At 34.5% G+C, this 14,277-nt stretch overlaps 1 protein-coding gene and 2 non-coding genes across 5 annotated transcripts in view; all 3 read right to left on the reverse strand.

Moving 5' to 3' along the window:
- SKA2 (spindle and kinetochore associated complex subunit 2) overlaps window positions 1–14,277 on the reverse strand; it is a 29,383-nt gene that overhangs the window by 13,987 nt on the left and 1,119 nt on the right. The gene's annotated exons all lie outside the window — the stretch shown is intronic.
- On the reverse strand, window positions 1,944–2,012 carry MIR454 (microRNA mir-454). Its single transcript, NR_032914.1, has one exon. It is a non-coding gene; the product is annotated as a microRNA mir-454 (primary transcript).
- On the reverse strand, window positions 11,078–11,163 carry MIR301A (microRNA mir-301a). Its single transcript, NR_032907.1, has one exon. It is a non-coding gene; the product is annotated as a microRNA mir-301a (primary transcript).

The raw sequence follows: 14,277 nt of genomic DNA on the forward strand, positions 1-14,277 counted from the left end.
CCACTTTGGCAGCCTGGGGTTCACCAGTTCGGATCCTGGGCGCAGACCTGTAGACTACTCATCAAGCCATGCTATGGTGGCGGCTCACACAGAAGAACTAGAATTACCTACAACTAGGATATACAACTATGTACTGGGGCTTTGGGGAGGAAAAAAAATAGGAAAATTGGCAAAAGATATTAGCTCAGGGCCAATCTTCCTCACCAGAAAAAGAAAAAACCTCCATCAACTATAATACCCATGCTCTATTAAAAATTTTAAAACTAGTTAACATTTTGAAAGTTGTTTCTCTATTCATCTCTCTTAAATTTTGAGCCAAAATTAAGATACTAAGTAGCCACTGTCATATATTAATACAAGAATTAACAATGGCTTCAAGAATTCCCGTAGGATCACTGACACTCTCATCAGGCAGTGTTTTTCTACCTCTGGTAGGAAATGTGATTTCAAGTTAAAACACAGAACAAATTTATTTTCAGGGATACTCACACTGTTACCATTATCTACAACCCCATTAACCAAAGAAATACAGATTAAAAGTAGAATGACCATATGATCCAGCAATTCCACTTCTGGGTATATACCCAAAAGAATCAAAAGGAGGGACTCAAAGAGGTATTTGTACACCTATGTTTATAGGAGCATTATTCATAATAGCCAAAAGGTGGAAGCAACCCAAGTGTTCATTGACAGATGAATAGATAGACAAAATGAGGTATATACATACAAAGGAATATTATTCGGCCTTAAAAAGAAAGGAAATTCTGAAACATGCTACATCATGGATTAACACTGAGAACATTATGCTAAGTGTAATAACCCAGTCACAAAAGGACAAATATTATATGAGTTCACTTATATGAGGTACATAGAATAATCATGGTCATATAGACAGAAAGTAGAATGGTGGTTGCTAGGCATTGTGGGGAAGGGAGAATGGGGAGTTATGTTTAATGGGTGCAGTTTCCATTTGGAAAGATGAAAAAGTTCTAGAGACAGACGGTGGTGATGGTTGTACAACAATGTGCATGTGATTAATACCATTAAACTGTACACGTAAAATGGCTAAAATGGTAAATTTGATATGTGTTTTTTACCACAATTAAAAATTTTTAAAGGAAAAACAAACAAAGACAGAAAAAACCGCTCAAGAGTAGAATGTTATCCTCTAGGAAGAACTGAACAGCACATTTTGTGATAATACATAAGTATTTACTCATTAGTGAAGTCAGTGGGCTAAGGAATAAGCAGGGGATGAAAAAGGATGCCAATGCAATGCTGAGAAGTAGACAAACAATCAAGATTCTGTGATCTGAACCCTTCGTTTTATAAATGAAGAAACAGTCTAAGTGACTTGCCTCTGGTTCTATTTTCATTTCTGTTTTTTAATGTAGTTAGAGCAAAGTTATTCATGATATTAAAGCCAATAAGATTTACAAAGATGGGGAGAAAATGTAAAGATTCTACCTAGAATTAAATTTAAAGGTTTTTTTTTTTAAGTTTTAAATCTAATATCACTGAAGTTAGTCCATTAAAAATCCTCTCTGAATACAACCTGGTAATATGGTACAGAAAAAAGAAAATAAAAGGATTGAGAGACATGATAGAAGTTCCAGCCCTGGTACCACTAACCAGCTATGTGGCCTTAGGGAAGTCCTCCATCTAGCTGAGTCCCTCCCATTACATAAAAGTTGGAAATCTAAGGTTTCTTTCAACACTAAAAGTCTGTTATTTCATTATACTACAAATAAACCTAAGTTTAATTTATCAAAATGGTAAAATTTAGAAAAGTGTGCCCTTCTAATATATTAAAATTTGACATTTGTTTCAGATTTTAACGTTTATATTGAAAACTATTTGTTTTCTTACTAAACAAAGATGACTGTTGCTTCAGTTTCAGCTACATAGTTTCTGCAGCCTCCTCATTGTTCTTCCCAAACACCAAAACCCTATAAGCAATATTGCACTACTCAGAGCGATTTACACAGCAGAGACAATATCGATAGGGTTCTAGGATCTGGTGGTTAACAGGAAATATTTTAGTTACATGGTAGGAAATTTGCTGACCAATTATGATAGTCTCCAAAACTCATTAGTGTCTGATTAATGGAACAAACTGATACCAATAAACTTCACTCACAGCTCTCCTCAGTTATAAATTAGCCTCTTGGAAGCCTTGTAAACAGTGAGGTTGCTGTTTAACTTTAGCTACCTATCTTACTTTTAGGAGCATTCGAATATTTAAAATAAAACTAGTAAATTTTTTAAAACCCAAGACATTCATATTTCAGAAACCAGTTTCTTCTAAATCAGTAATAAAAATAAATGGGAAAAGTCTTATACCAATCCTAAGAGTGATAAATAAGATATGCAGTTTAGCTGGGGAAAGTCCATGGAAATCAACATTAAAGCCCCAAAGACAGCCAAGTTACATTGTAGCAATTGGACATCCTTGGAAGCAGACCGTAAAGAAGATACCATACAAATTGGAAAAGGAATAGTTCAGGAAATAACTTTGAGTTTTAGAGAGCATGCTGCATATTTCAAAACATATAGTATTCTTCTATATTAGTTTTTATTATGACCAGCTTAAAGCTCTAAGTAAATGGCACACCGTATTACATACACTCAACTATATGGCAGCAAGGAGAAGAGAATTTAATTGCAGTTCAACTTTAAAACACTTCCTCTTTACAAACCACCCAGAGTCTCACTGCCACAGTACTGCTCCCTTTCAAAAGGACCAGTGCTCTTAAAGCTCCAAACACATCCTCTTACGAGAGAGCTTGTCGCACAGCATCAAACCACAGGAAAATGAAGGGAAAAAAATATGGCGGTCTTGTCCATTGTGAGCGGAATCAGTGAAGAGGTATATTCCAGACTCAGTAGCTAGGCTTAGAAATAAAGACGTTTAGCATGGAAACATTGTTTTACAGGAGAATTAAGTACCTTAATATTCCCACACATAGGTCAGCTATATTATTAACCAAAGAATCTACTTAAAGCACCCTTTTCCTTACATTCCCCTCTCCAATGGGAATTTAGAAACACCTTTATCTACTCTCATTTTATTTTGTTCATGGCTCTGGCACACCATTTCATGAATTATGTTATAATCATTTGTTTGCATGATAGTGTCACCACTTGATTTCATATTTCTTACTGGGAAAAGCCCTGTCTTTTCATTTTTGTATCCCTACTTTTTAAAAATACAGCCTAATGCTCAATAATAAGAGGGAACAGATGAAAGAACATTCATTCATTTGAAGGAACAAACAGCTTGGGAACCCAACCACGCTCTAAAGCCTGTTTTAAGAAAAAATACTTCAAGTTCCCAATACATTGAGGGCCACCTCTAATGTCAACACAATCACAATTGTTTTTTGTAATTTCTGCTAGAGAGTTGACTGTTATCCCCTCTCTTCTAGAGAAAAACGAATGCATGTCTATGCTTGTCTGAAACAGATAAGCAGTAATATGCACAAGTACCAGGTTACAGACATGTTATTTCAGGCAAATAGCAACATCACAGAACAAAGTAGAAGAAAGTAGGCAGGAACTTCAGGTTCATCAGTTCCTAATCTGCAGGCTTTTATAGAACAATTGTTAGGGTAGTACACACAAGCCCCTGCCCATTAAAGGCTGGTTTTATCAGGTGAAGTAGTCTACTGAACTTTTTTAAAGCTTTTGATATGCCAGGTTATTTATGTTAATTGTGCAATAGACACATAAAGCACTACAGGGACAAATTTTCATAATATATTGGATGAACCTGGTTTAGAAAAAATAAAGATACACCTACCAAAAAATCTAAAATGTACAAGTCTTAATAGTAATGGAATTGTAGAGGGTTATTTTTTAGTCTTGCATATCTGTCTTCTAATTAAATTACAATGAATATGTGTTATGTGTATAACTATTTAAAGCAATCTTTTAAAAAGTGTACCCGCATTCTGTACTAAGCCACTCTTCACTTAAAGATCATTAGGGTTTTCAAATGGAATGGAATGTAGAATTAATTCCAAGTCAGTATGATTCTTCACAACATTAACATTCTCTCCACTGAAGCTTCATATTTTAATGTACACCTCAGCCACACTGAATTTCACTGTCCCAAATATGCCAGGCTATTTTTTAAAACCACCAATCTCTAATAGTGCCTGGCAAACAGCACACTCTCAAATATTATATTGTGTAATATATATAGAATAAGATTGTGTAATAGATTATAGTATTGTGCAGTATGTATGAATGTATACTCATGATAAACCATTTGCAGAGTATAAAGTTAGAATATATCATCAAATATGACAAAACGATTATACTCATAAGTTGCAGAACACAATTAGAATAGTACACATACTCAAAACAAAAACTTAGTATATCAAGCCAGCCCTGATGGCCTAGTGGTTAAAGTTCTGCGCAGGCAGCTTCAGTAGCCCAGGTTCAGTTCCCAGGCACAGAACCACACCACTCATTTGTCAGTAGCCAGGCTTTGGCAGCGGCTCACATAGAAAAACTAGAAGGACTTACAACTAGAATATACAACTATGTACTGGGGCTTTGGGGAGAAAAGAAAGAAAAGAGGAAGATTGGCAACAGATGTTAGCTCAGAGCAAATATTTCCCAGCAAAAAAAAAAGTCTTTAAAAAAAAAGAAAAAAACAGTATACTCTTGAGGGAGTACATCATTGGTAGCACAGATACTGAAAAGGATATGATTAATGATGTCTAGTCAGTTAATTTCAAATCACTTCAACCTCTGAATAACAGATATTCTTAGTAAGGGGCCCATGATCTTATGAGGGCAAGGATAGACAGATCCCCACTAATGGTTGGCAATTTTATGTATCTGTGTACATTTTTCTGGTGAGATGGAGTTCTTATAAGGATCCATGGCCTAAGGGAAAAAAAGATTACAAACCATCGCTTTAAGAGAAATGTAGTTTCTGTCTTAGTGTCAATGACAAGGTAACAAAATAGACTGCCAAATAAACAGAACCTCTGTACTCCTAAAGACGGAGGCGGAAAATTGGAAAGTACAGTAAGTACCAAGAGGTAATCTGTTTTGTCAAAAAAAGTGCTATTGCTTTTGAAACCCAAATGGTAAACATATTGCTGGGTACATGAAAGGCAGATACTGTCCCCATTCTTTTAAAGCTTATCTGAGTTCATGAAAAAAATTGGAAGAGGTAGGCCTCAGGGAATAAAATGAAAATTAAACATCTGAGCAGGAAGTATCTAAGAAAGCTTTTTAAACTAGTAAAGCTAGTAATGCTAGGTCATCCTGAATCCAGACAAGGAGATAAATAAAATCACTAAATATTATGTTTTCCTCAAAATTTTACTTCTATCTCTGAGTAGTAGGATGTACTTTATTTTTCTTTTGTTAATCTGGATTTCTAAGTCTTCATAGGAAATACGCTATTATATACTAATAAGGAAAGAATCTTTTTTTAAAGTTAACTTCTACCACTGCCAATTCACCTAATATAAACATATTTATTTGCCAACTGTCTATGTCCTGGGCTAAGAGACTATAGAAGACAGAGATTATATCTATTTGTTCAAAGACACAGCACCCTCTATTTTTTCTTCATATAGATTTTTTGTGACTTATGTGGGTCTCCTGCTAGTTTATATATTTAACTTTGCTTAGCAGTTCCTCATACAAAACAGGTAAAAGAAGCCATAGTTGGTAATTATTTGATCAATAAATAGATAAAGCATTACAATCTAATGTACTCTGTAACTGTATGAAAACACATTCTAATAGGGTATTTGAAGTAGGGTTGCCATATAAAATACAGGACACTCCCTTAAATTTGAATCTCAAATAAACAATGAAAAGATATTTAGTATAAGTGTGTCCCATGCAATATTTGGACATACTTATACCAAAACATTATACATTGCTTATCCGAAATTCAAATTTAACTGGGCATCTTATATTTTTATTTACTAAGTCTAAAACCTTAATTTGAGGGATCTCTAAATGTTATCAAATTTAGGGTCAGAAAGAGAAGTGACACAGGAGCATAGCTTTACATGCTTTAATCCTTGGTCACTCATCAACAGTCAGGACAAACCCAATGTTTCCTTTATGTATTAGATAATGTTATCATATAACTAGGCTACATTGCTAAGAATGGATTAGCCAACATACTAGCAAATGAACAGAGTAAGTTTTGAAATTCAATGGCAGCCTAGATTAAAACAATACACTTGAAAATTGTGGCACATGATGCCAAGAAACTCAGTGCTTAAAAACAATTATTTATTCTTGTCGACCTGCAGTTTGACCAGGTTCAGGTGCTCTAGGCTAGGCTGAGTTTGGTAGCTCTGCTTCCCACTGCAGTTCTGCAGGTTGCCTGGTAGGACCTTGCTCCAGATGTCTCTCGTCCTCCTTGATCAAGCAGATATTCTTCTCATGGAGATAGGAGAAGTACAAGAGTAAGCAGAAATATACAAGGCCTCTTAAGACCCAAGTTCAAAGCTGGTACAATGTCAATTTCTACCTAGATGCTATTTGCCAAAGCACATCCAAAAGGAGGGGAAATGTACTCTGCTTATCATGAAGTCATGACAAATATGTGGATACAAGTACAAACTGCCAGTTATAAAATAATTAAGTCCTGGGGATATAATGTACAGCATGGTGACTACGGTTAATAAAACTATACTGTATATTTGAAAGTTGCTAAGAGAATAGATCTTAAAGATTCTCATCAAAAGAAAAACAATTTGTGACTGTGTGGTGATGGATGTTAACTAGACTTACTGTGATCATTTCACAATATATACATACATCAATCATTATGTTGTACAACTGAAATTAACATAATGTTACATGTGAATTATCCCTCAGTTAATAAAAAAGAGAAGTAGATACTACAGAGAAGAATGAAGAATTGGAGTGAATCATTCACTTTACTAGAATACTTCCATTTTCTTTGAAAAAAACAGAGCAGATCACGGGTACATGTAAATGACACATATGGCACTGTTGCAAGAATATTCAGATAAACATTCCTTTAGGTTATTTTTTTTTTAAAGACTTCTCTCTTATCTAGCTATTATACCAAATAAATAGAGCAATAAAGAGTACAGAACACAAAAATCAATATATAATGATTTAATCAGTTGTTAAAAGTTTCCCTATATTTTACCTAGAACCTTAACTGGACATTTATACAGAGAATTTTTTTAAATTAAGAAACATAGCTTCATGATTACTACAGAACATGAATATTTAAAATAATTTTAAATGTTTAGAATGCAACAAAGAAAAGCAGTGTGGCTGAGGTTTCCAACTTAATAGCTAGAATATTGATTTTACCGGTTCTTCATCTCAACACTCCTCCTCATCTCAACACTGTACTGAATCACTTGCAGTTTCCCCTAGTTGTGCAACACCTCTCATCTCTGGACTTTCAGATGCACTGTTTCCTCTGCCTGAAACATCTCCCATTTCCTTTCCTGCCTAATCTTTACTCATCCTTCAAATCTCACATTTTCTCTCATCTCTAACCAGAAGCCTTCCCCAGGTTAGGTGCCTCTTTCCAATGTGCCCCTATAACACCTGGTGTTTACTTGTCCCATCATGGCATCTATTGCAATTTATTTAATTTATCAGTGTCTCCCAGATAAGTTCGTTAACATCTTTAGCCTCTAGGATGAGCATGCTCTAGTAATAACCACTGAAAAAAGTATGAAATACTGTCATCTACAACTAGGCAAATTAAGTGGGGAAAGGAGGAATTTATAAAAGTTACTACACCTCTCACATTTCCTAACAAAATAAATTGTTCTTAAAAGCTAAATTATTTTACAGTAACTAAGTCACTATATGAAAACCTTAGCAAAAACTGAGATTATTTCCTCTTTTATAAAATGAGAACAAAAACACTGAATCAAAGAATCAAGGATTGACTTATTCAAACTTTTAAAATGATATATATTGAGATAAATTAAAAGTATAACCTTTTAAAATCTAATCAAGAATAAATTTCATTTATCTGGGATATTCTTAATATTGAAACTTTGTGTTATGTTTGACTAACAAAGGTAAGATAGTTCTTGTTTGGTTTAAAACTTTTACTTTTCTCCAAGGAAGAAGAAAATTTCCCACTTGATTTCAAATGAGCTCATATGGAAGGCCTTTCGTACTCTATTCCTAAAATTCAAAATGTGTTCACACTAAAATATAGTTTAAGGCAGAAGAAACCTTCTGTCTCCTCACCAATTGATACCTTTAAATTATTATTTATTATTATATAATCTTTTACACAAAAAACTTTATAGATGTACAAGCTCCAGAGAAAGATATTCAATATCTAAAAAGAAATGTATTACATTGTTATCAATTCACTTTTTCAGAAAAAAGAAATAAGATCCTTAAATTAAGCAGTTTGCTCCCCTCAGTCCCTCCTCATGTAATGTCCTACACGTTATTAAGAAGTGCAAAATTCTAATAGTCCACTAGTAAATGGTAGGAAATTGAAAGCCAAGAAGAGGAAAACAGCCACACTTGAGGCCAGGGGAGGTAACTCAGAAAGACATTTTATATGTAAAATTATTTTACATATAAAATTTGGAATAAAATGTTTTTAGGATGAGCAATCATGTTCTTCATTCCCTACAAATGATGTTTTTGAGTCCAGCTTAACATCTCAGGCGTCATTTTTCCCTCTGGTATCTATTCTCCCAGTCATTTTATGGATATTTGCTTACTTTTTTCGAAGTTCACTGCATTTAGAACACATGTTGTAACTGTTCTTGCTCTTTAAGATATAGAGACCAGTAGATATCACACTAAGCAAATTATTTAAAAAATGATAAACAAGACCTATACACTGAAAACTGCAAAACATTGTTGAGAGAAATTTTAGGGCCGGCCAGGTAGCATAGCAGTTAAGTTTGCCGTTCCACTCTGGCGGCCCAGGGTTTGCAGGTTCGAATCTTGGGGTGGAACTAGCACCACTCCTCAAGCCACACTGTGGCGGCATCCCACATAAAATAGAGGAAGAGTGGCACAGATGTTAACTCAGTGACAATCTTCCTTGAGCAAAAAACAAAAAAAAACACTGTTGAGAGAAATTTTTAAAGACCTAATAAAGGCAGAGATAGATAACGTTCATGCATCAAAAGACTCAACATTGTTAAGATATCAGTTCTCTCCGAATTGTTCTTTAGGTTCAATATAATCCCAACCAAAATCTCAGCAGACTTTTTTGTAGAAATTAACAAAAAAAACTTGTTTGTAAATGCAAAATAATTTAAAAGTTTTGGAAAACAAAAGCAAAGTTTGAGGCCTTACACTAGATGATTTAGAGACTTACTATAAAGCTACAGTACTTATGACTGTGATATGACATAATGGAACAAAATAGAGTTCAAAAATAAATAAACCAGCCCACACATACGTGCTAAACTGATTTGTTACAAAGGAGCCAAGGTAATCAATGGCGAAATGATACTCTTTTCAAGATATGATACCAGAACAAGGGAATACGCATACACAAAAAAAAGATCCTCCATGCTTACTTTATATCATATACAAAAATGAACTCAAAATGGACAGAGATCTAAATGTAAAAACTAGAATTATAAATCTTCTAGAAGAAAATATTTGTGACTTTGAGTTGGACAAAGATTTCTTAGATATAACACAGAAGGCATAAACCATAGAAGAATAAAATGTATAAATTGTACTTCATCAAAATTTTCTAAGTGAGAAGGCAAATAGAGAAAATTAAATGACTCTTGTAATAATAAAATGACAAACAACTCAATTTGCAAATAGGCAAAAGATTTTAAGACAGGTCACTAAAGAAGATATACCAACTGCAAATAAGTACATGAAAAGATGTTCAATATTATTAGCCATTAAGGAAATGCAAATTGAACCTATAATGAGATACCACTATACACCTAGGAGAATGGCTAAAATGAAGAAGTCTGACAATTTGTGAAGTGTCGTGAGGATGTGGAGAAACTGGAACCCCACTACATAGCTTTGGAAAAGATTTTAGCAGTTTCTTATAAGATCAAGCATACATTTATCATACTACCCAAGAGAAACAAAAACAAGTCCACACAAAGACTTGCACTACAATGTTTATAACAACTTTATTCATAATAGGCAAAACCTGGAAACAACCCAAAGTCCATAATCTGGTGAATGGATAAACAACTTGTGATACTCTATACAGTGGAATATTATTCAGCAATAAAAATAGTCCAACTGCTAATATGAACAACATGGATGAATCTCAAAAGCACTATGCTAAGTGCAAGCAGCCAGACACACAAGTCTGCATACTATATATGATTCCACTTATATGAAATTCTAGAAAAAGCAAGACTCCAGTGATTGCCAAGGAGTTTGGGAGGAGGTTGACTGCAAAAGGGCATAAGGGAACTTATTAAGGTGACAGAAATGTACTATATCATGTCTACGGTAGCAGTCACATGACTGTACACATTTGTCAAAACTCATCAAATTGTACACCTAAAATTGGTGAGTTTTATTGTATGTAAATTATATCTCAATCGAACTGATTACAAAAAAAAAGTGATGGATTCACACTTTATTGTATCTCATAATTACAAAAAAGAACTTTAAAACAAGCATTCTTAAGTTTTAAATTCAAGCATTTACTACACAATACACAAAATTAACACCAATTAAGATATGGGACAAGTTACCATAGGAAATTTACAGCAGAGATTGTTTTCCTCAATTATTAATTCATCTTAAAACTTAATTAAATAAAACCTGAGCTTTGCCAAAGCCTATCCAAATCCATTACAGAAAGAAGCAAATCACAAAGTACTACTCTTTTGGACTCGCCATAACAACTTTACCTATAAAAAGTGTTCTTTCAATGTGTTTCATAATACATTACAATAGTGAGTTTTTAGTTAGTTAAAAACTTATTTTTTCAAATTATGACTTTCTAAAATACACACTTTTGGTAATAAAATTATTCAGGTTTCAGCAACAAAGGTTGTGGTAAATTACTCACAGATACTGAAGAAAGATGTAAGGCAAGAATCAACATTCTGGTGTGCATCCTGCTTTCAGATGCTTTGACAATACTATTGCACTGCTAGCTGTAAAGTACAGTAGTGCAATAAAGTCAGAGCATTCGTTAGCAGTAATAGGTAGGAAAGGAACACAAAAGCATCTTGCATCAGTTGAAGCTTCAGTGAGACAAGATTTTAAAGGATTGCCATTTTGGACAGAAGATATCCAAAACCTGAGAATACTTGTATTAATGTTAAAAAAAAAAAAAGACTTAAATAGCAAAGTGATATTGTTTTTCGATGATTAACCTATGATTAACATTCAAACAGAAACAGGCATAAATGTAGAAGGAAATTTTGTAAACATGCCCTAAACTTTAGAAATTAACAAGGGTATTCTCAGTACCTTAGGCCTAGTATTAACAAAACTGGTTATAATCACTGCTAAGGCAAAGCTGTGAAAATTATTTCTATTCTGCAGAGATGTGTTAGTTAGCTCCTCCATAGCAATTGACTAACTGCCAGATAAAATGAGTCTTTTCAGTAAGAATATCAAAGAAAATAAATGAAAAGTAAAATAATAAGTTTCCCAACCTCTACATGCCAAATCTCTCTCTCTGGAATCTAAACTACAATACAAAAAGCACTTACCATTTTTTGGCTTGTTATCTCAAAAGTTTACAGACTTTGAGGGAATCAGTGTGTCCTAAACAGGACACCATTAGCCCTAATAACTAAACACTATGGAAGGAGATTTTAAATTTTCACTTAACCTCTAAAACACCTGAATTATAGGAGGAAGTCATCTTCATTTCCTTCAAAAAAAGGAAAAATCAAGGAGAAAATAATAACGTGGTTTGGGGTCCAAGATTTAAGTATCAGATTTCCTTGGATTTAAGCCAATTAACATCCTAACCTTTTAACCGGTAAGAAACCGTTCAAAAGTCAGAGATAAACCCAGAAATAAAAACAGTATCATATTATCTCTTTGTACTACCTTTTATGCACAATCACTAGTGGTTCCACAAAAGAAGGACACTAGACAAATACCACTCAATCAATGAGTGAAGTGAAAAAAGTACAAGAACAAAGATTACCCTACCATGAGCTTATTCCTCCATGAATAATGTTGATTGATGCAAAAATACTTCCATTATTTTCACTAACCTTCCTTTAAATGGTCCCATTCAGCTCCTTACTTGGATTGAGCCTACTAAGAAATGAACTCAGATTCAGGACAGCTGGAACACAACTGTCTTGATCTCAAATCCTGGGCCACATAACTCAGATATTAGAATATTTCAACTCTGCTAGCCAAGGATCAGGTTTAAAGGCAAGTATTCAAAAGACAAATGTCTGATTTTCTCAAGTTAATATAAACAAGAAAAATATGAAATACTTTTAAATTAAGAGGATCAGGCTATCTGTCTACAAAATTAGGATAAGTACTTTCTTTTCAAAGTTAAATAGTATGCATTCTCTTTCACTTATTAAATACTCAACATTGGTTCCTCAACAAATACTTTATGCAAGTAATGTAAAACCAAAAATCAGGGACCAGCCGGGCGGCATAGTGATTAAGTTCCCGTGCTCTGCTTCATTGGCCCAAGCTTCACAGGTTCGATCCTGGGCACCAACCTAGCACTGCTCCTCAAGCCATGCTGTGGCGGCATCCCACATAAAAAAAATATAGAGGAAGACTGGTACAGATGTTAGCTCAGCGACAATCTTCCTCACCAAAAAAACAAAAATCAGAGGATTGTACAGGAAATCATTTACCTTTAGAATTTTAGAAATCAAAATGGTTCACCGATATAACATTTTTTTCTAAAAGCACATAGCAAATCTGAAGATAAGATGCACTGTCTTTTACTATCCAATCAATACAAAGCAGTAATAATAAAACTATATAATAGTTCAAATACTTTTTAAAAATCCTAGTGTTTACAGAAACAAACTAATAACTTGAATGGGGAAAAAAAAACTATGACTCGGTTACTTGCAAGAACTCAAGAAGAAAGACCTGCTTTTTTCTCTTCCTATCATAAAAAGAATTTTTAAAACTATCCCATCATTCAAATATCCAAAAGTGTAAGAGTCTAGCTACCTCAAAATATTCTAAAACCTACTTTTCTCAAGATGTACACTTAATCGTTTTCCCCTTAAAATGTGTTCAATCTAAAAAAGTCATGTGAGAATATTGATTCTATCGCAAAGTCCAGCAAAGACTTAATTGGTACCTCAAAATTAAACAGCCAACTTAACTTAAATGGTCGGGGAGGGGAGCCTGTTAAAAAAGAGAATTAGTATCATTTAGCATCTTGCAATTAGGCAGAAATATCGATCTGGAGGGAGGAATTGAGAATAGGAGGAGAAGGGTAAGGCAGTGTTAACATTTATGCCTGTTGATAGAATCACACTACAATCCTTAACACGTTTTTGCTTCGTTTAAGACAGTTAACGATAAAAATAACAAAAAAAAACAACTTTGAACTAAAAGTTCATTACAGGTTTGGAAAGCTGCAGAAAATTCTTCCTTCTTTGCTGCCATTTCTCTCCCTCCCTATCCCCACACACACCCCACAAAGAAAATTAAATCTCAAAACCTTAGAAGCAACTGAAAGCCTTCAAGTCGAATTTGTATATGAAAGACATTACAATTGATTAATACATCAGAAGAAAATAAATTATATCAAGATCTCACATTTTCTGGGGGTGAGTTTCTTCCAGGATCACTACACGTGCAGATGTTAAAGTGACCCAAGATTCAGCTTGGAGAGAGGCGCACAAGCACAAACGATACCTAAGGAGTAATGCCAGGAAATGGCAGAAGGAGGAGGGGCGGATTGCGGATGGAGAAGAAAGATTTTTCGCTTTTTTATTTAATCTTGTTATTTTTCTTTAACAAAAACCCAACAGGAGCTCAATAAGGGGTGCGTCCTCCAAATTCCACGTTTTTAAAGGCAGCCAGCCCAACCCAAAAAACTGGTAATGCAGGGGGAAAAGAAGGACTGAAGATAGAACAAGGGAGCTAAGAAGAGAAGAAAAAAGCGCGGGCGATCAAGCTGGTAGTCCAGGGATGGGAGGGAGGAAATAACGACAACTGAGGGAAGAATCCATAGAAGAAAACTAGGACAGCCCTCCAGCTTGGCGCCCTCGTGCAGGCCAAGCAGCAGCGAGAGTCCCTTCCAATTATTTGCCCCCGCCCCTACTTAAACAGATGAATGAACCAGAGAGCAACCAGAGA

The sequence above is a fragment of the Equus caballus genome, chromosome 11 (genome assembly GCF_041296265.1).
Source record: "Equus caballus isolate H_3958 breed thoroughbred chromosome 11, TB-T2T, whole genome shotgun sequence".
In the NCBI taxonomy this organism is placed as follows: domain Eukaryota; kingdom Metazoa; phylum Chordata; class Mammalia; order Perissodactyla; family Equidae; genus Equus; species Equus caballus.